Source organism: Eubalaena glacialis, chromosome 15 (assembly GCF_028564815.1).
Source record: "Eubalaena glacialis isolate mEubGla1 chromosome 15, mEubGla1.1.hap2.+ XY, whole genome shotgun sequence".
NCBI classification, from domain to species: domain Eukaryota; kingdom Metazoa; phylum Chordata; class Mammalia; order Artiodactyla; family Balaenidae; genus Eubalaena; species Eubalaena glacialis.
In genome coordinates this window covers 89759843-89782886 of record NC_083730.1, presented here as the reverse complement: position 1 = coordinate 89782886, position 23044 = coordinate 89759843, and the positions used below count along the sequence as shown (strand labels likewise).

General features: G+C 40.5%; 1 pseudogene; it reads right to left on the bottom strand.

Moving 5' to 3' along the window:
* Positions 1-23044, bottom strand: part of LOC133075200 (V-type proton ATPase subunit C 2-like) — a 74862-nt pseudogene that overhangs the window by 9900 nt on the left and 41918 nt on the right.

Here is a 23044-nt window from a genome sequence, read left to right as displayed (position 1 = left end):
ACACGAATGGATAAAGAAGATGTGGCACATATATACAGTGGAATATTACTCATCCATAAAAAGAAATGAAATTGAGTTATTTGTAGTGAGGTGGGTGGACCTAGAGTCTGTCATACAGAGTCAAGTAAGTCAGAAAGAGAAAAACGAATACTGTGTGCTAACACATATATATGGAATCTAAATAAAATGGTTCTGAAGAACCTAGGGGCAGGACAAGAATAAAGATACAGGCGTAGAGAATGGACTTGAGGACACGGGGAGGGGGAAGGGTAAGCTGGGACAAAGTGAGAGAGTGGCATGGACATATATACACTACCAAATGTAAAATAGATAGCTAGTGGGAAGCAGCTGCATAGCACAGGGAGATCAGCTCGGTGCTTTGTGACCACCTAGAGGGGTGGGATAGGGAGGGTGGGAGGGAGACGCAAGAGGTAGGGGATATGGGGATATATGTATACATATAGCTGATTCACTTTGTTATACAGCAGAAACTAACACACAATTGTAAAGCAATTATACTCCAATAAAGATGTTAAAAAAAAATTCACTTCATGCTTTACTGTCTTTCCATTTATTTCCTCTGCAGTGAAAATTTAGATTTAGATTTTTATGCAGGTTTGCTAGCAGAGTTCACCTTCAAATCCATTTTAAAACAGGCAGGAGTGGAGAGTGTACTGCATTTATTAAAATAATTGTGTTTTAAGAAAGACTAGACCTGTCAAGCTGTTCAGGATTTTGCTTTCTGTTTTTGTTGGGTTTGGATTTTTTAAAATATATTTTTGTTTTTACTCCTTTGGCTTCTTTTCCCCCCTAGGTGAGAACTCTAAATGCCAAAGGGTAAGTGGCTGAGACATGGTTGGAGACTGGGGAACAGAAAGATTCCAAATTCAGCCATTTCTGGAAACATTTTTAGGTATTTCAAAGTGAGGTTGAATCACAAGAACCTTTTGATCTCATATTTCTGGGGTGAGCTTCAGAGAGATAATCTTCTGGTGCTGGTGGCGCCTTGAACTAGGATCTCTGGAATCCATGCTGGGTTGGGCAGTATGGGGTATAAAGATGCTTCTCTGAAAGGGAACCCCCTTACATTGTTGGTGGGAATGTAATCTGGTGCAGCCACTGTGGAAAACAGTATGGAGGTTCCTCAAAAGACTAAATATAGAGTTGCCACATGATCCAGCAATCCCACTCCTGGGCATATATCCAGACAAAACTCTAATTTGAAAAGATACATGCACCCCAATGTTCATAGCAGCACTATTTACGATGGCCAAGGCATGGAAACAACATAAATGTCCATTGACGGATGAATGGATAAAGAAGATGTGGTACATATATACAATGGAATACTACTCAGCCATAAAAAAGAATGAAATAATGCCATTTGCAGCAACATGGATGGACCTAGAGATGATCATACTAAGTGAAGTAAGTCAGAAAGAGAAAGAGAAATACCATTTGATATCACTTATATGTGGAATCTAAAATATGACAGAAACAAACTTATCTACAAAACAGACCCATGGACATAGAGAACAGACTGGTGGTTGCCAAGGTGGAGGTGGGGAGGGATGGAGTGGGAATTTGGGATTAGCAGATGCAAACTATCATATATAGAATGGATAAACAACAAGATCCTACCGTAGAGCACAGGAAACTATATTCAATATCCTGTGATAAACCCTAATGAAAAAGAATATGAAAAAGAATTTATGTATATATGTATAACTGAATCACTTTGCTGTACATCAGAAATTAACACAACATTGTAAATCAACTATACTTCAATAAAATAATTTTTTTTAAAAAAAAGATGCTTCTCTGGAGGCACCGATTGCTCCTGCCTCTGGTCTCCCCACAAAGCATCAGTGTGGCTTTTCTATGAGGATTTTCCTTGTCTCCACCCCTCCTCTTCCCTCTCCTCCACATTCCTCTGGAAGGTAGATGGTGGTTGGGAGTTTATTTAGAGAATCATCTGAAAATGTGTGGGTGAAGAACCAATGAGAAAAGAGTGAGACTCCAATTCCTATGTTCTACCTTCCTGGCTCTCCATCTGCCCCTTCCAGATAGAAGCGTGTCCCAAGCTTGGTCCTTACTTTTTAGCTTCTCAAAGTGTCCCTTTCACTCTGGAAGTGAGCATCCTCCACAGTATCTTTTGTAACGATAAATCCTGGGAAGTGTTAGTGTTATAATGAAATAAGTCGATTCCTCAAAAATAAGCAAGATTCTTTAAGGGGAGTTTTCTAAGATGCATTGATACATTAATGTGCTTTGTGAATCTCTAAGAGGGAGGCATGAAGTACAGGGTTTTCTGAAGTTATTTCCTCCCTGGGCATGTACTCCTGGACTTGAACTAGTGTTCCATAGGACGTAAGTACTCGCTTATGTTTTTTAACTTCATTTTATTTATTTATTTTATTTTTTATCATCATTTTCATTCAACAATCATAGCGTTCATCAAGCTCCCAGTAGGTGCCAGGCCCTGTTCTACATACTGGAGGTTAATCCAACCATCAACAAATCAGGGACTTCCCTGGTGGTGCAGTGGTTAAGAATCTGCCTGCCAATGCAGCAGACACGGGTTCAAGCCCTGGTCCGGGAAGATCCCATATGCTGTGAGGCAACTAAGCCCATGCGCCACAACTACTGAGCCTGCATGCCACAACTACTGAGCCTGCGCTCTAGAGCCCACGAGCCACAACTACTGAGCCCACGTGCCACAACTACTGAAGCCCGCGCCTAGAGCCCATGCTCCAGAACAAGAGAAGCCACCGCAATGAGAAGCCCACGCACCGCAACGAAGAGTAGCCCCCGCTCGCCACAACTGGAGAAAGCCCGCATGCAGCAACAAAGACCCAACATAGCCAAACATAAAATAAATTGAAAAGAAAAATTAAAAAAAAAAAAGACTACTCTCCATGAGCTTACATCCCGAAGGGGAAAAAATATATTCTATAGGAGGGAATGAAAAGTGATTAGAAGAAAAATATACCCAGGTAAGGAAAGAGAGCAATAGAGCTGGACATGCAATATTTTATACTTTTTTCCTTTTATGCATTTTAAAACTTTTGATTGTGGAAATGATAAAAATAGAGATAAATGTGTCATGAATGTCCATGGGCTTATTATTTCACCAATTATTAACTCCTGAGTAATCTCATTTTCTTTTCTGGTGTATTTTAAAACACATTACAGACACCAATCTATTTTCAATAACAAATGCCTTAGCATATACATCTGACAAATAATGACTTTGGAGGCACAATTACAATGCCATTATGACCCTTAACAACATTAATGGGATTCTTTAATGTTATCTAATATTCAGGCAGTGTTCTTCAGTTTACTGATTGCCTCCAAATGTCTTTTACGGTAGCCAGTTTATTTGAATCAGGATAAAAAAAAAAAAAAAAAGAACCACATTGCATTTAGTTGGCATCTCTCCTAAGAGTCTTGTAACCTGTAAGAAGGCCCCCTCCCTCTTTTTCCATGTCATTTATTCACTGAAGAATCTGGAGGTTTGATTAGATTGGGTTTACATCTTTTGGCAAGAATATTTCATGGGTTGTGTTTGTACTTTCTGCTGTACTGCATCTAAAGGCAAATATTTAGGTTGGCCAACGGGGTCTAGTGGTGCCATCTTTAACTATCTTACATTAAATGGTCTCAGCATTGATGATCCTGGTCTAAATCCATACTTCCATGAAGGCTTTCAGAACGATGACTTTCTAATTCTCGTATTTCTTCTGCATAGTTAGCTAGAAATGTTTCTATACAGAAGAAACCTTCCCCTGTTTTTCGTTTTGCTTTATTTTTCATCTGTAAATTAGGAATATTAATAGGACAGCGGTGTTGCATCTAATTCTGAGGATTACATTCTGAATTCACTGCAAAGGCAAAAAATCTGTTAAACTAAAAATTACTCCTGGAGACCACATAAATGGTCTCAATAGCATCAAGATCATGGCACTTAGAAACGCAAAAGTCAAGATGTAACACAAAGCTTACTCTCTCTTTCCTCACTGGAGCTGAGGAACAGAGCTGTGTGGAGAGGGGGAGAATTGTGGGGCTGTTTCTCTCTCCAAGAAAATATACTAAAATCTGAGTAAGTCAAATGTGCATGTATATGTAGGTGATGTCGCTCTCTACCCTTGAGGGTTCCTAAAGGCACTACAAGAAATAACGCAATTGTCAGTGTTTAAGAAACATAAACTCTCTTTACTGTTTGTCGCCTGGCTCAGCACTCTCCACCGGGTGCCCCCAACTTTTATCAGGTGAGTTTCCTCATCCTCAGGTATAGCCTCATCGCTTTCAAGTCTCAGCATCTTTGAACTTACTGTCCATCTGTCTTTCTTCCCACCTAGCCCCAGTTCCAAGGACCAGTGGAGACCCTCCCTAGAAAGATGCCTGCCCCCTACCCCAGCTGCCTGGATACCACCAGCTCTGCATGCAGCCACGCCTTACCTCCAATCCTAGGAGACACGCTGCAGCCTCTTTATTTCGAGATGTCTTCCAGGTGCCTAGCGTAGCTCAGGTAGGGAGAAAGAGTTTAAAATCCTGAACCAATTGATTACCTCCTTGCCAAATTTGCATTAACTGATCCCCTTGCTGAGAATATTACTGATGTTAGATAATGCCTCTACTTTCACCGTCTACTATCGAAGTAGACTGTTACAGGGATAATCAACCATTTTAGGTGTATTCGTTGTTGCTGTCATTTCGCTGACGATAACGATGATTAAGTATGTGTTTTGTTTGCTATGAGACGACCGATGTGTGTTTTAGCATATCTGTGTGGGATGCCTAAAGCCTTTTGGAGGAGAGTAGACAAGGACCCTCTAAAGTTCACGTGTACTGGGTGTTTTCATGTAAAAATCTACTGCCTGCGGCCCCAGAACTAACTCAGCTGCCTCCGGACTGGGACACATCTCCTAAGGGCAAAGCAATTTTATTGTTCACGTTTTAAAAAACGATTTGGTCACAGTTTGCTTCCAAACGGTAGCCTTTGAGAGTCTGGGTATCTTCCGAGGCTGAGCTGGGTGCCTGTAGCCTGGTTTGCTCCAGGGTGCTGCCATATTTCTCCATTTCCTTGGAAACAAGCCCGGTATGTTGGCACTTCGTTGAAACAGCGATGTTACCTAATCCATCAACATCACAAACAGAACCAAGGTAGACTTGGTAAACCAAGGATTGTTGGAAGGAGCAAGAGACATGGATATTTGTTAATTAAGGTTGATTAATTAGCATGGATATTTCCTAATTAAGGTTGTCAGTCTCGTTCTGAGTACCTCCTAGAGTTTCGAGGCTATGCTCAGCTCTGTGTTTTCCCCAGGTCAGTGAACATTGTCTCCATTTTTCTTGTGACTCAGGGCAAAAATCTTAGGTTCATCCTTGAGCTCTCTCTTTCTCTCCCACTTCACACCCAATCCAAGAGCAAATGCGATGGGATCAATCTTCAAAAATATACTCTAGGGACTTCCCTGGTGGCGCAGCGGTTGAGAATCCTCCTGCCAATGCAGGGGACACGGGTTTGAGCCCTGGTCCGGGAAGATCCCACATGCCGCAGAACAACTAAGCCCGTGCGCCACAATTACTGAACCTGCGTTCTAGAGTCCGCAGGCCACAACTACTGAGCCCGTGAGCTACAACTACTGAAGCCCGCACGCCTAGAGCCCGTGCTCCGCAACAAGAGAAGCCACCGCAATGAGAAGCCCGCGCGCAGCACCGAAGAGTAGCCCCCGCTCGCTGCAACTAGAGAAAGCCCGCGCGCAGCAATGAAGACCCAACACAGCCAAAAATAAATAAATAAATAAATTTATTTGAAAAAAACATACTCCAAATCTAAACAACTTCTGAACACCCCCCTCCCACCTCCCGTCCTCACCACCGCGTTCTCTCATGTGGCTTATGATATAGTCTATATCAGGTTTCCTGGCTATAAAAATCCTTGCCCCTGCTTCAGCCCTGTATTAGTATAGCGACCAGGTTAATGGTTTTTTTTAAATGGAAGTCAACCATATTACTCATCTACTCAAAATCCTGCAGTGGCTACAATTTTGCTGCAAACAAAAGGCGAAGAGGCTGGAAGACCTTCCCATTACTTCTCTGAGCTCAACCCTTCCCAGACCCCTGGGGTGCCCTGGGTGCTATTCATACTGGTCCCCAAATTTTCCAGTCATACCCTTGCCCCAGGGGGCTGTTGCACATCCCATTCTTGCTGCCTTGACCCGCAGAGAGCCTGGTGGCTCCCTCTTCACCTTCAAGTCTTTGTTCAAACACTTCTCTTTTTTTGGCTTGGGGGATCTTAGTTCCCTGACCAGGGATCAAACCCGTGCCCCCTGCAATGGAAGGGCGGAGGAGTTCGAACCACTGGACCGCCAAACATCACATTTCAATGAGAGGTCATCCTTGACCCAATTCTCATAGAATGGCGGCTCTCCTCCTTGCTTACCAGCTCTCTTTATCATACTTAATCTTTATTTTTCTTTAAAATTAATTGCTGTTTGACGTATATTTCCTTGTTTGCTGTCTACTGCCACTAAAACATACATTCCATCAAAGCAACAGGGATTCTGTTTACTGTGGTATTACTAACCCTTAGAACAGTGCCTGGCACACGGCAGGAATTCAAATCGGGGTTGAATAAACAAAAACAAATGAAAAATATTTCTGAATGAAAAGGATCCTATCTCCCACCTCTGGGAAAAAAGATTGCTTAGATGGTTAAGTAAATAATTCTCAAGTGTACTTTTCTGATGCAGTCACTACTTGAAATTGACACATTGACGTATTGGGATCAGATACGGGCTGTGCAGAAAATAGTATTTTTGTAAATAATGGTTAAATGTGTCAAATAGTCTTTTTTGGTTAAATCTAACAGAGGCAAATTCTGGCTCACTTAGACAACTACAACAAAAAGAAAAACTTTGAAATGATATGAGAGTACCTGGAAGGGAAACTCAAAAAGCACGGTGCACAAAGGTAATTTTAGGGAAACAGGTTGTAGGAACGAATGGTTTCTTCAACCAGCTGAAAAAACCAACTACAACCATTTTTTTAATTCTTGTACGTTTCTGCTTACAAACCAAATTCCAGGAAGAGTTTGACTTACTTCTGCCAGCCCCTAGTCTCACCACCTGTGCAAGTGGGAGTTATTATCTACATTAACGGTCCCACCAAGATTTGACATAATATTTCTCAGGGGAGAGACTCCTCCAGAAGAACTCAGGAGTTCTACCACAACACACCCCCCGCCAAATCAATAGGTGACCACAGTATTAAAAGACTGGAGAACCCAAACCAGGGTAATGTCCTGTTCCTGTATTAAACAAGGCTGGGCATATTTTCTTGTTCAAGCACAAAACAATTGTCTTCTTGATCTAAGGAATACTCTAGTCAGAATAAAACTGTCAACAAACTAAAATAGCCTACTTATCATGATTTACAGTTTTCTCATCAGGACTCTATTCAAGACCTTGGCCTCTGTACCCATCAAGTCCAAACTAATCCTAACATGTTTCCTGCCTTCTAAGACCTACCTTTAAGTCACCCAGCCCAGGCTATAAAACTCTATCAAAATGACCCCTTGATTGTTTTCCCTGCTCTACTACTAAGGCTGTCAAAATGGTAATCCTCCACTTCGGGAGCTATAATATTGTCTATGGATATAACGGATAAGTAATGGATGTACTCTCAATCACCTTAGCTTAGTTGATTAATAAGTTTTTCTAATGGTTATCTTATGAGGCTTCCTTCATACACAGGAGCTCAAAAGTCCATCGACAGATGAATGGATAAAGAAGGTGTGGTACATTTATACAATGCAATATTACTCAGCCAGTAAAAAGAATGAAATAATGCCATTTGCATCAACGTGGATAAACCTGGAGATGATCATACTAAGTTAAGTAAGTCAGACAGAGGAAGACAAATATCATATATCACTTATATGCAGAATCTAAAAAAAAATGATACAAATGAACTTGTTTACAAAACAGAAACAGACTCACAAACTTAGAAAACAAACTTTTGGTTACCAAAGGGGAAAGGGGAGTGGGGGAGGGATAGATTGGGAGATTGGGATTGACATATACACACTACTAAATATAAAATAGATAAACAACAGAACCTACTGTATAGCACAGGGAACTCTGCTCAATATTCTGTAATAACCTAAATGGGAAAAAATTATTGAAAAAGAATAGCTATTATATATGTATATCTATAACTGAATCACTTTGCTGTATACCTGAAACTAACATAGCATTGTAAGTCAACTGCAGTCCAATATAAAATAAAAATTAAAAAAAATCACCCAGCCCAGGTCATAAAACTCTATCAAATGATTGTTTTCCCTTCTTCACTACTAAGGCTGTCAAAATGGTGATCCCTAACGTCAGTGGATATAATGGATATATATGGATATAATGGATAAATAATGGATGTACTCTTGATCAACTTAGCTTAGTTGATTAGTAAGTTTTTCTAATGGTTATCTTATGAAGTTTGCTTCATACACAGAAGCTCAAAGGTGTTGGACAAGAAACCAAAGATTAATACTTCTAACTAAAGGTATCTCTTCATCAGTCTTATCAAATTACCAGAGAATGCAGTGGATTCATCAAATTTTTCTTAGACTAGCCTCTGCATGCCATCTATAAACACCACACCAACCCTTCTTCGCCAGTTTTAAAACACATGGAACAAGTTCTTTTGCCCTGAGTAGGATCTAAAAGGATTAAATTAAAGGATTAACCATGTAAAAGTATAGAGGGAGCAGGGTGTTTTCACATTATTTGGACAAGTCTAGAATGTTTGGGGCAAGCTTCCACAAACAATTGTCTTAGGATTTTAACTCACAGGCTGTGTGCTATGGACACACACTTTGTATGGGGAAGTCAAGTGCATCTGTGGGGTTGTCTGTTGAAGTCATAATTTGCAATGTTAGGGTGACCAACTGTGAATGGCATGGTCTTAGTACTGAAAATCCTGCATCCTGGGAAATCTTTTATTTCCAGATAAATTTGAATTGTTGGTCACTAAAAATTCTAAACTCACTAGTAACTCTAAGTGAATGATCAGTGAGCAAAAAGGACGAATCCTGTGTTCGGGCGCCCAGCGCTCATGAAGCCAAATGCATAACTTACAGGCATTCACAGACTTGACAAGCCCCAACATCATTAAATGAATATTTAAAAATCTAAGACTTGGGAATTCCCTGGCTGACCAGTGGTTAGGACAACGTGCTTTCACTGCCGAGGGCCCGGGCTCGATTCCTGGTCAGGAACTAAGATCCTGCAAGTCTCACAGGGAGGCCAAAAAATAAAAAATAAAATCAATCAATCAATCAATAAAAATAAAAATCTATGACTCATCGTTTTATCTCGAAGACCACGAAACAACCTAAGTTTCTGCATTTCATCCTGGTGCAAGTTGAGAAGACTAACCTTGCAGCGTCTTTACTTGGGGAAGAGCAGACCATCCTACAAAGCATCACGTCTGCCTTATTTTTTCCCTCGTTAAACTTAACTCAGAGTCATAACTCACTCCCTGTGCCATGGAAATGTCTGAGAACCATTCTTTATCATCAGCAGTATAAACCCTCAGTTCCCAACTGTGAAGGGCAGGAAAAGTTGCACAACTAAAGCCACTTATCATAACACAGGTGGGATGTTGGCTGGTCTATGACAAATGACGCCTGCACCGTGTACCATGAGACTTGTTTGTTTACTTCCTTCCTAAAGATTTCTGTCATTGTCAAAGCACTTTATCATGGGAGAAATCCTTAATATTCTATTGGGGCTCAAGACTTGCCCTGACATATATTTTAATCCAAACAAAGAATCTTGTATTGCAAATATTTCAACAGTTGGCCTGTGGTTCTCATCCCTGGCTACACATTTGAATCAACTGAAAAGTTTTTGTTAGTTAGTGTTGTTTTCACAATACTTACCACTGGGTCTCATTCCAGAAAATGTGAGGAAAAGAAAGAAAAAAAGAAAGAGAGAAAGAAAGAAAGGGAAAGAAAGAAAGGAAAGAGGAAGGAAGGAAGAAAGAAAGAAAGAAAGACAGAAAGAAAGAAAACATGAGTCTATGTTTCTGGGGGTAGGTCCTGGACATTAATTTCTTTTTTGGGGGGGGGTATAGTTGCTTTACAATGTTGTGTTAGTTTCCACTGTACAGAGAAGTGAATCAGCTATATATATACATATATCCCCTCTTTTTTGGATTTCACTCCCATTTAGGTCACCACAAAGCACTGAGTAGAGTTTCCTGTGTTATACAGTAGGTTCTCATTAGGTATCTACTTTATACATCGTAATGTATATATGTCACTCCCTATCTCCCAATTTATCCCACCCCCCCTTTTCCCCCCTTGGTGTCCATACATTTGTCCTCTAATTCTGTGTCTCTATTTCGGCTTTGCAAATAGATTCATCTGTACCATTTTTCTAGATTCCACATATATGTGTTAATATACGATATTTGTTTTTCTCTTTCTGACTTACTTCACTCTGTATGACAGTCTCTAGGTCCACCCAAGTCTCTACAAATGACCCAATTTCATTCCTTTTTATGGCTGAGTAATATTCCATTGTATATATGTACCACGTCTTCTTTATCCATTCATCTGTCGATGGACATTTAGGTTGCTGCCACGTCCTGGCTATTGTAAATAGTGCTGCAATGAACACTGGGGTGCATGTGTCTTTTTTTTTTTTAATCAATTCTTTTTTTTAATCATAAATTTATTTATTTATTTATTTTTGGCTGAGTTGGGTCTTCGTTGCTGCACGTGGGCTTTCTCTAGTTGTGGCTAGCAGGGGCTACTCTTCATTGCGGTGCACGGGCTTCTCATTGCGGTGGCTTCTCTTGTTGCGGAGCATGGGCTCTAGGTGCGTGGGCTTCAGTAGTTGTGGCACATGGGCTCAGTAGTTGTGGCTCGTGGGCCTAGTTGCTCTGCGGCATGTGGGATCTTCCCAGACCAGGGCTCAAACCCGCCTGCATTGGCAGGCGGATTCTTAACCACTGTACCACCAGGGAAGTCCACATGTGCCTTTTTGAATTATGGTTTTCTCAGGGTATATGCCCAATACTGAGATAGCTGGGTCATATGGTAGCTCTAGTTTTTTTAAGGAACCTCGATATTATTCTCCATAGTGGCTGTATTTTTTAAGATTCCTGAACTGAAGCCAGGGTGATGAAACATTAAATAGACCCGATCAAAAAACAAAACAAACCAAAAAATCCAAAACAAACCAGAAAGTCCAGGTGGATTCAGTTTATAAGTGGGATGGGTGTTTCAGAGTCGTCACTTTTTCATCAAATGTCACTGATACTCACTGATTTTATTACCACAAACCCAATAATTCTGTAAAACAAGGCTACACCCAGGAACCTCTTAGGCCTGGGCTGCGTCCCAAAATTATAGGCAAAGCCAGGCCGGCTGAGGGCTGCCAGGCTCAGGCAGGCCCGTGCATCCCCTCCCGCGGGTGTTCCCCAGGTGGGCCGGCTTGGAGAGGCAGCAGGTGGGCACACCCCCCTGCTCCGTGCTGGCGTTTCTCCCAGCGTGGACGTCAGCAAAGGCAAGCTCTGAAGCTGGTTTCGTCGTTTTAAACGGAAACAACAAAAGGCCCTGATCACTGGTCAGTAGCTTTGCTTCAAGAAAACTCTTCCCTCTCCTCCTGCAGCTGCAGTTTCTTTGTTCTTCCCCAGCATGGAAGACAACTGTGCTTTATGGATAATCAGCCCAAATTTGGCCAAATATTGCCAAGGAGGCTTTGTGCGTGTGGTGTGTGCTGGGCACTATGTCGACGTGTGGATTTCTGTTTGCAGCAAGATGATAAGCAAAACTAGAGACCCTCTCCTCTTCACCTCTGGGGGAGCCCGCTTCATTTTGTTGAACATATTACATCTTCCTTGATGTTTAAAAAATATATACCCATCTCCAGCTAACACGCTGTCTCCTGGAAATAAAGCTCTACAAATAAAAATGAAGAAGGCTTATGGGAAAGATGCCTTCTCCAGGAATCTACAAGTAGGAATTGCCAAAGAAAGCAACTTTTCGGCACGACAAAGACCATTGGTGCGGGTTGGAAAGACTATGAGTCTGGAATCTACAGCCATTGGGTCTTAGGTTTCCTCCCTTAAACCACTGTCTTTCAAATGACTTTCAAAATAAATCTTATTTTGGCAAAGGCATTTATTTAGAAAAAAACTCCGCAAAGCTTATTTCATGTAGCATCACGCCTTTCAGGTCCATCCATGTTGTCACAAATGGTGGGATTTCCTACTTCTTAAGGCTGAATAATATTCCATTGTACAGTATGTATGTACGTATAGCCAAGACGTGGAAACAACCCAGAAGTCCATTGACAGGTGAATGCATCTCGTGTACTTTATAGCACCACTGAGATCCATGACCTCTTCAGGAATTAGGTGATGACAATGGCAAAGAGAAAGAGTAAAGACTTCATCATCAGATAGACTTGGGTCTAGTCCCAGCTCAGAGGCTTACCCTGTGACTCTAAGACAAGCTTCAATGTCCTGCGTCGTCACGCCCTCAACTGTTAAATGGGAAGGATTACAACTTATCAATGCCACTTCCACGATTTCATGAGATAAAGTTTCTACCAGTACTTTACACAAAGTTAACGCTCAGTTCCTGTAAATAGATGTACCGCAGCTTGGAATGATTTACACCTTATTGACATCAGGGCAAGCAGGGCTGAAATTACAGCCAAGCAAAAATGCGTCATCCACATATACTCCATCACTAGAGAAACATTTATCAAGTGTGTCTCATGGTGCCTGTATTTCCAGGTTATTGATCACCTCAACGCAAGGAAAGGCCCCGTGAACTATCCATCCAGCTGCCCCCGCTTGTTATGTTAATAGATGGGACAGATGGCACCACTTATGATAAGACACTAACAAAGTGATGTTTGCTTGTATTGAACATCACGAGCAAATTGCCCATTAATTCCAGAAAGGAGCATATGCAGAAAATAGAGTAAGTGGAGCCAATTAATTTAGCTTTTATTCAAAAACCCTCCGACAATGATCGACACCCACACACGCTCAATTCTTTAACAATCTTGGACTCAGGAACAGCATGTTGTCAGCAGGCAATAATTCATTTTTTTTAGCAGGAAGCAAAAGGAATATTTCTGGATGATGAATCGCCAGTGGATGGGCCTCTGGATTAGTGTTACTTAATATTTTACGATAAGTGGTCTGGAAGAGGGATTTTTTTTTTTAATGAAATGTTTAACTCTGCAGATGATGCTTAAATCTTCTGAGTTGCGAATATCAAGAGAAAGTACGACGCTGAAGGATGCTCACAATATGAACAGGAAAAAAATAGAAGCTAACCTTACTATTAATAGGTGCGTATTGCTTCCATTGAAATCAAGAAATGATTCAGAGAGTTTCAGAAAAATATCTAAGTACTGTTAGGGGCATCATGCAAAACGCTAAGAAAATTTACTTCACGATTAGGAAAACAAAAAACTGAAAACACATTTCCAGAGGAGTGAGTGTGTGTGTGTGTGTGTGTAAATACCTTGATAATAAGTGCTCTGGGGTGTTTTATAGTATCAGAAAGATGCCGGCTACATCTAATAAAGATTCCTTAAAGGTTATCTGTTTATGTCAACCTTTTCTTATGGAAAATTTCAGATATGCAAAAGTAGGAAAAGAGAACATTTAAACCGATTGTTCCTAAGTTTTTCCTAGTTGTCTATATCCATAAAATTCCCAATTACAAAATTAGACCTTTAACTCTTATGACATGTCCCTATGCCATTCTCACCACTCCTCCAAAGGTACCAGTTTATTTAGTTTCTGATTTATTCTTGACAGACTTCTTTTCTGTCTCTATATTTTTGTTTTGTTTTCCTTCCCTCTTTCTCTCCCTCCCTTTCTTCCTCTTTCCCTTCCTTCTTTTTAATTATCAAATAAACACCCACATATTCATGCCAATGTACATTTTGTGTGTGTGTGTGTGTGTGTGTGTGTGCATCCTGGAAAACATTTAAGAGACAAAAAGAAAGATTTGTCACAAACACTTTTAACAACACTTACTTTGTGCCAGACCCTGTTCTAACGCCCTCGTGCATCTATTACCTCCTTCCCCCGACCCTCACAGCCCCATGCAGTTGGCGTGATTATTATGCCCATTTACAGACAAGGAAACTGAGGCCCAGACACTTTAAATGACTCACCGATGGTCTCACAGCCACAAAGTGCCGAGATTCCAGGCCCTCTGCCGGCAGAGCTGGCACCTTCGTCTCCAAGCCCGGCTGCCTCTCAACACATTGGGGTCTGTGGGCAAAGAAGGGACAAATGGGCATCCCGCCCCACCCCCCAATCTAGAGCAGGGGTGTTCTGTCACCCTCCCCAATCCATCCGTGGAATGCTTCCTCATTGCTTGTTTCATCCAATCTTCCCCAGCCTGTGGGGCACGGAGACATTCACCAGAGCCTCCCATGTTAATTTCCCATCACTTCCCTGGGGTGGAGGGCAGACTCCCAATCGGATCGGCAAGGACAACAGAAGGGCTGGATGTGGGGTGTAACTGTCCGTATTCAGATGCTACAGACTACCTTCCTCGTCAGCTCCATCTCTATGCTACTGTCCAAGGTACCTGGCACCTCTCCTTCTGGGCATTTCCTGAGATTCTACAGCAGACCAGCTCTTCCTGGCCACCCTCTCTGCAGGCACCAAGATTTCTTTCCTGAGACCAACAGTCCTGTTATTGCTCTGTCTTATTTCCTTGGACAAAACTGTGTTGATATGTCCACCCCTTCCTCGGGTGAAGGAGCAAAATAAATGTGTGTAAGTCTTCCGTGTATAACTGGAATTTGTTTTAACTAACCTTCATAAAAATCCTATAAATGAGTCATGGTGCCCCATTTTATACACGTGGACACTTAGCCTCACAGCAGCTCTGCAGTTGACACCAGGTCACACAGCCTGTAAGTGGCAGAGGCAGGATGTGGGTCCAGGACTTCCTGACATCTTTCACGGTACCATTCATCTTGCTTCAGCCAAAGCAAGAAAGCTCTCCTGAAACTGCAAGAAAATAAGACCAAGGCATTTCAGGGATAACACAGAACACAAAATGTTGACTTGGAGAAGAGGAGAGGTGAGAAGAAGAGGTCAAAAAAATAAAAAGCAATAGCCATTTTAAAGGGTAAGAAACGGGTTTTGAATAGTCAAGAAAGTGTTAGCAATTATTTAAATAATAATAAAAAATGAATGATTTGTTGACAGATCACATAATATTTAGGGAAAGGATTCATATTGGAATCATAGCCTCATTTAGCAACCTGAAAAGAATATTCAGAATGCTAGAAGACAAAACTGTCCTTTTGGTAAAACTCAAGGTTTTCAGTACCATCTTCAGAGAGTTCTTTGGTGCTGTTCTGTATGACCCTGCCACAGAAATATCCTCAAATGCTCCAGATGGTGTGTTCTTCGATTTCATTCTACGGTACTAATACCCTTTGTCTCAATCATTTAGAGAGAAGCCATTTATAGCCGAAACATATTTTTTTCTCTTAAAAATAATGAGTTTTGCAAACTTCCAGGGTGCTTTCAATGATTGTAAAGTGTGCATTGCTTTGATACAGAACTCTGGGAAGTATTCAGATGCATATTTCTTATCTTTATAGAGCTGATTAACTGATATGTAACAAAGGATTTAGAACCCTTAGAACAGGGTGAAAATAAGAACTTGCACTTGACTTTTGCAAGGCAACAGTACTAGTTCCACTGTGGTTTGCAATTTGATATTTATGTCTCTCTGTGGTAAAAGAGAGAAGAACAGAAAACTGACAACCGAAGATTACTTTTCCAGTAGAACTAGGAAATCTCTGGCACAAATTTGGAGACTTTAAAGACAGTTTAATAAAATAATTATTTATAAGGTGCTCACAGGGTATAGAGAAATCATGAGGGTTAGTACAAGACCCCCAGACTATTAAGAGTTGGGGGGCTTCAAGATTGAAATAGAAGAGGGGACAGAAAGATTGTGTGGCGAGAGTCACTAAGGGTCGACCAATTCCGATGCGTGAAGGGTTTCCACACACTTCCAAGCAATTCTTGGACACCAGCTGGGTGTCCTACAATTCAACTCAATTCTGACACCCTCTACCTGGGGACAGCATCAGATCCCACAGGTTAGGGGCTCAGTCCTATGAGACACCCCCATTCCACTTCTGACACCAACTGCAAGTCCAGGTCATCACCTGTGCTTTTGATCAACTGTCTGTAATCAGAGGTTCCCACACCACTCCTTGGGTTCAACTGATTTGCTAGAATGGTTCACAGAACTCAGGAAATCAGTTTACTCACTAGATTACTGGTTTATTACAAAGGAGACAGTCCCTGCTGGTTTTAAATTCTGATTTCTCCATCCAGTGTAGTTACGACCTTGGGAAAATTACTCTGTGCCTCAATCTTCACATCTGTGAAGTTGGGGTATGATTAGAAATTACCTCATAGGATTGTTGTGAGAGTTAAGTTGTCTTAAAACATGTAAAATCACAGTCTCAATGCCCAGCAATGGACGGTACAGGCAAAAACAGAATCAGGAGAGAAACTGAGCACATACTGTGTGCCAGGCATAGAGTGAGGGATTTCAAAGATGTTATATCATCATCATCGTCATCATCATCGTCATCATCAACTCAATAATCCTTGGAGAAATGCGACCCTCCAGTGTCATGTGTCTGGGACATCATAGTAACAGGTTCAGAGTTTGCACACGGAATGGATACTGAAGGAGAAAAGGACACTTAGGATCAGTAGATGGGAAAATAATTAAAGCTTTTTATTAGTCTGTTTCCTACACAGGGTAGATAAAAGATCTTAAAAGAGTAGTCAATGGAAAATTCCAACTTGGCGATGCAAACACACATTCTTATTGGACTAAATGAGTAGATAAGCCATTTGGTTTTAAATGATAAAAAAAAACCCAACAACATCGATGTGCTAAAACCTATATTTATCAGATGTGCCCTAAAAGAAAATTTGATTAAAAAAAAACCCCACTGATGTAATCCTAAATTAACTGAGTTAACAGTGTTAAAAAAAAAGTGAATTATATTTTAAAATCTTTTTGTGAAGCTAATAGGGCAATTACATTTAATACTTTTATTTTTCAAAAATTAATTTGAAGCAAATGATCTCCACTTAAGTAGACATAATAATAGTATCACGCTAATAGCATCATGTTGAGAATTCAATGAGTATTTATACAACAGTCTATGGTTTTTGTTCAGTGCTAAGTGTACGCTGTTATTACTATTATTAATAAATTATTTTAATTTTGTTGTAAAGTTCAGAATCAAGTCACTCTTAACCCTTGAAGAGTTTTTAAATGGCTGGGTTATTTTCAGGTGATCCTAGAAATTTAGCGAGGCTGTGGCATTAACATTCAGGCATTAACATCTGTAGAAATCTGTTTCCTTTATTCCCGGTCCCTAAATAGGGTATCCATTGCAATGCTGCCATCAAAATGCAAGAAGTCTCACCCTCTTGTCTGTTGGGCCACAAAGACCCCATCAAAATGTATTTCCTGATACTTTTTTCATCAAGGGAATCCTTGCCAAGAGGAAAAAAAAATTAAAAACCTATGTTGTATATGTTATGTATATGTATATATGTTATCTATACGTTATGTGTTATGTTTATATACATAAATAATATAGGTTAAAAATTTTTTTTCCTAAAAATTTAAATGTATAAAAATATATTAGAATGTATAAATATGGAGAGAGAGAAAAACTAAAATATACACAGAACCAAATGCACTAGTAAGTAGGGCTTTATTTCATTTTTGAATGTGAATAGAGAGGTATGATTGGATTTGTTTTTTACTTAAAAAATGAATAAGGTAAATGAGTTTTTCAAAAGTTATATGTGGCATTTTGGGTGACTGTGATTACTTGACCTTCATTCCATTTTTAAATGGATTTATTGAGATAGAATGCACACACCATGCAATTCACCCAATTAAAGGACATAATTCAATGCTTCTTAGATTTTTGAAGTTGAACAACCAAGACCACAATCTAATTTGAGAATATTTTCATGACCCCAAAAGAAAGCCTCATACCTGTTAGCAGTCCCTCCTGAATCCTTCCTGACTCTATTTCCTTGCAAACATGAACCAACTTTCTATCTTGATGGATTGCATAATCTGGACATTTTATGTAAATAGGATCATATAGTATGTGGTCTTTTGTGACGGGCTTCTTTCACTTACTATGATGTTTTAAGGTCCATCTATGCACATATCAGTAATACACACCTTTTTAGTGCCAAATAATATTCCATTGTAGGTCCATTTGACATTCTGTTCATCCATTCATCACTTGATGGACATTTGGGTCATTTCCACTTTGGGGCAATTATGAACAGTGCTGCTGTGAACATCAGGTCCAGTTTTCATGTGGCTGTATATTTTCATTTGTCTTATCATTCAGTTTTTTAGCTACTTTTCTCCTCTGATGACTGAAATAATTACAGTTATCCACCATGGTAAGGTTTTCTCACCTCTAAGTTTTAGACTTTTTAATACTTTTAATTGACTGCCCACAGTAAATTCCTAGTGATTACAATAAACTGAATGAATTATTCTCAAAATCACATCAATAGAATGAATTCTATTTTTTTTACTCAGTGGCACTTTTTAACGTTGAAAGTAGGAGACGTAGTTGACATAATTGAAATCTGTGCCTGTTTGTGTCTCTAAATAATGAAAATCCTCTCAAGTGTCTTCACCTGGTAATATTTAATTAAAAATATTGTGATGATTCATTCATTTGGTTTAGTGCCTTCTAATTATCCTCAAACGCTGTAACAAAAGGGTGAATTTCATATGAACACGCAGCCTCAAGCTCAATAAAGATAAATAATTGAGCCGCACAATAAGAGGCTCTTCTCCATTGACATGAGAGATGAGACCTTTCCAATGGGGCAATAGTGCCGCCCCCGTGAGCAAACCCAGGGTGCCCTTGACACAGGTCTCAATGTCCCATCCCCATCCAGGGGCCCCCAAATGCTGAGATGTTGCAGGAAAGGGGGACCCAGAGGGGTGTTTAGAATGAGGATGAATTTGCTTTCCCCAGGTCAGCAAGGTGTTGATGACCAAACCTGCCATCTTGAAATGTAAATTTGGGCAAGAAATAGAGGGGCCCCAAGGTCACTTTTACCTTCTCAGAGCTGTGATCCAGGAGGGAAAATCCAGGAAGTTCTGTGTGATAGATATCCACTCCTCAGCACCCAGGACATAAGGGGATTTGTGCTACTTTACGGAGGGAGATTCGGTCAAGCACTCTGGTGAGAAAATAAAGATTTAAGAAAATCAACGTAACGACACTAAGAGGTTGGAGAAAAACAGTACTCCCCCAAATTGCCTTTTTATCAGTCCTTAAGCAAAACATGAACCTTGTTTTCCTATCAATAACAGATGTTTGGCGAGCTACGTTGGTGGTAAATGTCATGGTTTGTGCTGAGATCACAATGATTTAATACTGTGAGGTCCAGGTGTGAGGCTCATGTGTCCTGCAGGTTTCGGGGGAACTGAGTGAAAGCAGAGGTGATGCCCTGTGTGCCCACGGAATGTGAACATTGACATTTGGGCAACACAGCAGCCTGCTTAGAGGGGACCCATAAGGATGTTCACTTAAACCCAGTCCTATTCCTTGGTGATTCAGGCCAGGAAGCCACGATGGAGAATATGTTTTCAAAGTCTGTTGGTTTAGAAATGCTTTCAAGGTGTGTCCCTTCCCGAAGTCTTTACCTCCTGAATTATTCTCTGTGGCTCTGAACAAAGACAACCTCTGACCCTCATTTGTTATCTTCTAGAATGCAAGTGGGCCATGGGTTTTTTATTTTTTTAACTTCAGCCCAATTAATTTAGCTTGAGGTTTTTATATTTTAATTAAAGTGGCAGCTTTCATAAATATTCATCAAACACAAATGTTTCCAGGGTCAGCAGGCCATGTGCCAGGAAAGAAAGGCGTAGATATTCTTCCCTTCCCTGGAGCAAGCTCACAGATGTGAATACATAAGTAGCTCTCCATACTGCAAAGTCTAGTGTTCGTGTGTTTGTTTAATAAGAATTTGTTGGGGGCCAATAGGTGTGACGTGTGTGGATGGGACCTGAAAATACATATTGAGCAAGGCGACTATAGCTGCCTACATAACTTTCTGCATCTCTACCCACCTACTGTGGTCCAGCTACACCTGCACTTACGTCCATGGCTCTACCTTTCCCTCGGCACGTATGTATCTGAGATTTACATACGTACACAAACACACACATCTATACATTCATATACATATGTATATATGCATATATATGTAATATGTATGTGTGTATATAAAGTCATGGAGGTGGAACTGTGGACTGGAAAAAAAAAAAAAAGCGCAACCTAAAGGTCGAGAATGATGTTTTATTCAGTGGACTTACTGAGGACTTACGCCCGGGAGGCAGCCTCTCAGATAGCTCTGAGGGACTGTTCTGAAGTGGTAATCCAGGATATGTAGGAGTTTTTGCAGCAAAGACCAGGTGGTCGGAACATCAAAAGCTTGCTGTTAATTAAAGAAAAACCAGACATCTCAAGTTAATAAGTTAATGAATTTAGTGCTTTTCCGTGTATGGGAAGATGCAAGAGTCTGGGCTCAATGAAATCATTCCTTTGAGAAGCACCTTCGCTATCTAGGGCCAGAATCCTGCTTTTCTTCATCCTGAATCCCCCCAGGGTGCTCGGTCCTGGTAACAGGGTGATGTTTCAGGAATCTCAGTCATCAACCTTCTGGTTCCTACAGGTCTGGGGTCTATTTGCTGGTGACCAGCATGCAGTTAACTTCTTCCACCTGGAGGGGGCTTCAGCATCTGTAAAACAGCTCTCTGGATATTATCTACAGCCCTTGGGGAGGAACTAAAGGTCTTGGACTTCGTCTCATGGCTAAACTATTATTATTTTGTCTCGCTTGACTGTTTTCCTTTGTTTCTGCATTTTCTCACGTCTCTGATTAAATTTGCTCTTTGGAACTCACGGAGGCTAAAGCTTTTCTGTAAACAAGAGGTGGGGGACACAGGCTGGGATGTGTCCCCAGGAAGACTTCACAGGGTCCTGCTTGCTTTCAACACTTGGTGATCAGAAGAAATGGAGAAATGGTTAGAAATGGAGTAGAGGATTCTGTGAGTAGACAGAAAATAGCAAGAGAGTTTTCCTAAAAACATTTATCCATAGTAGCTACCTCGCTCCAGGCTGGAAAGGAGGCTACGCCTCCCAATATGACACCTGTCCCCTCTTCCTCCAACATGAAGGAAACCCCAGGCTACTGCTCGTCCTGGGGGACTTTTAATTAATTGAGCATCTTGGCCTTTTATTTGTCAACCACACACTTATAATTAGCTTCATTTGGTTTCCTAGCTTCCCAACAGAACATGTGAGAGAGTTAACTAATTAAACTAATAAATCATTATTTATGGTTTGTTTACTTTCCTCAAGGCTTTGAGGAGAAGTTGCTCTTTTCCAATAATTAGTTAAATGGTGAATTATAGAAAAGGACCTGGTTTACAGGTGGAACATAGCATGTGCATCACCTGGGGGTCACTTCCGAAGAGACAGTTCCAGAACTTCGGGACTCACTGATTCTGCCACGGTAAGATCTGTCTCAGGACACATGGGTCAGGGGATCCACGAAGTAGAACAAAGGTCACACATGAATCTCAGGTGTAAAATAACTGTCCCAAAAGTTAGACTGTGAGTCACTCTCTAAGTCCCTTGATGCCTTCGCCTCCAAGACGCATCAGATGTTTGAATCTGAAAAAGTTAATTCACACCTCTTGGCCTCCGAATCTTCATCTAGGAAATGCAGATAATATACGGCATCCAGGGATTGTTGGATGGTTGAGAACCATCACCTGTGTCTGGTCCATTGTTGATACTCAATGTTACATCATTTCCAGGATTCTCAGGTGCAGAAAAGGTGATAGAAAGTAAATACATCACTGGTAGCAGCTTTTCAGGGATACAGTAATGCTACTATATAAAAGGTTAATATCATTAATTGTAGTAGTATATTTCTTTATTCCTGAAAAGGTGTAACTAAATTAATATGAAAATAGGGGCAGAGTCAAGGGAATACACTTTACTCTTGGTTTCCTCTGTTCACTGCTGGCCATTCACACTCTAATCCTCATAACCCCGGTGTGGGAAGATGCAAGTGAAAATGTCTAGAAAACTTTGATGATTGTAGAGACACTGAACCACTGGATTTGGCTGTTACTTTCTCACCTGCAATGGCTTTTGAGAGGACAGTTTTAGTGAGAATTTGGAGCCTTATTGCAGTGGTGAGAAGAAAGTAAATGTATTTTCAGAAAGAAAACAAAGAAGTCGACCTTGATCAATGCTGGGGTTTGGTCCTTGAAGGTCTGGCTCTCTTACAGCTCAATTGGAGATAAAGGCTGGAGATGTTAATTTCTAACATAAAATTCCATCTGAGCTTAGATGGGTGACAGGGTTTGCTTCACTTAAGATGCTCTTTTTTTTTTTTTTTTAAGATGCTCTTTTATTACTAGACTATAATCATAACAAACGGGGTACTTAGGCTGGCTTTATGGAAGCAGCAATCATAACAATAAAAAAAATGCTATTATATCGGCTTCACTTAACCCTACTTTGGAGTGTGTTTTACAAAGAAGTGTTGGGAGATTAGGGCTTAAGGCAATCAACAAGATTCCTACTAAATGGCTCAGCAGATATAAAGAAAGGATGCCATGAAAGGAAGGATTTAGTTCCATGCAGAGTTTCTTTTTTATTTTGTTGACGGTCACAATTTTACCTCCTGCTAACAAATAATAAGCTCCCCCATTTCTTCCAAAGCTTGAGGTGCTAATAGCACAGTAATAAGGGAGGGTTATTTCAGATACTTAAAAAAATTAGGATCCTAAAAGCACATTAATAATAATAATAATAAACAATATAAATAAATATAAAAATTAGAAAATAAATAAAAA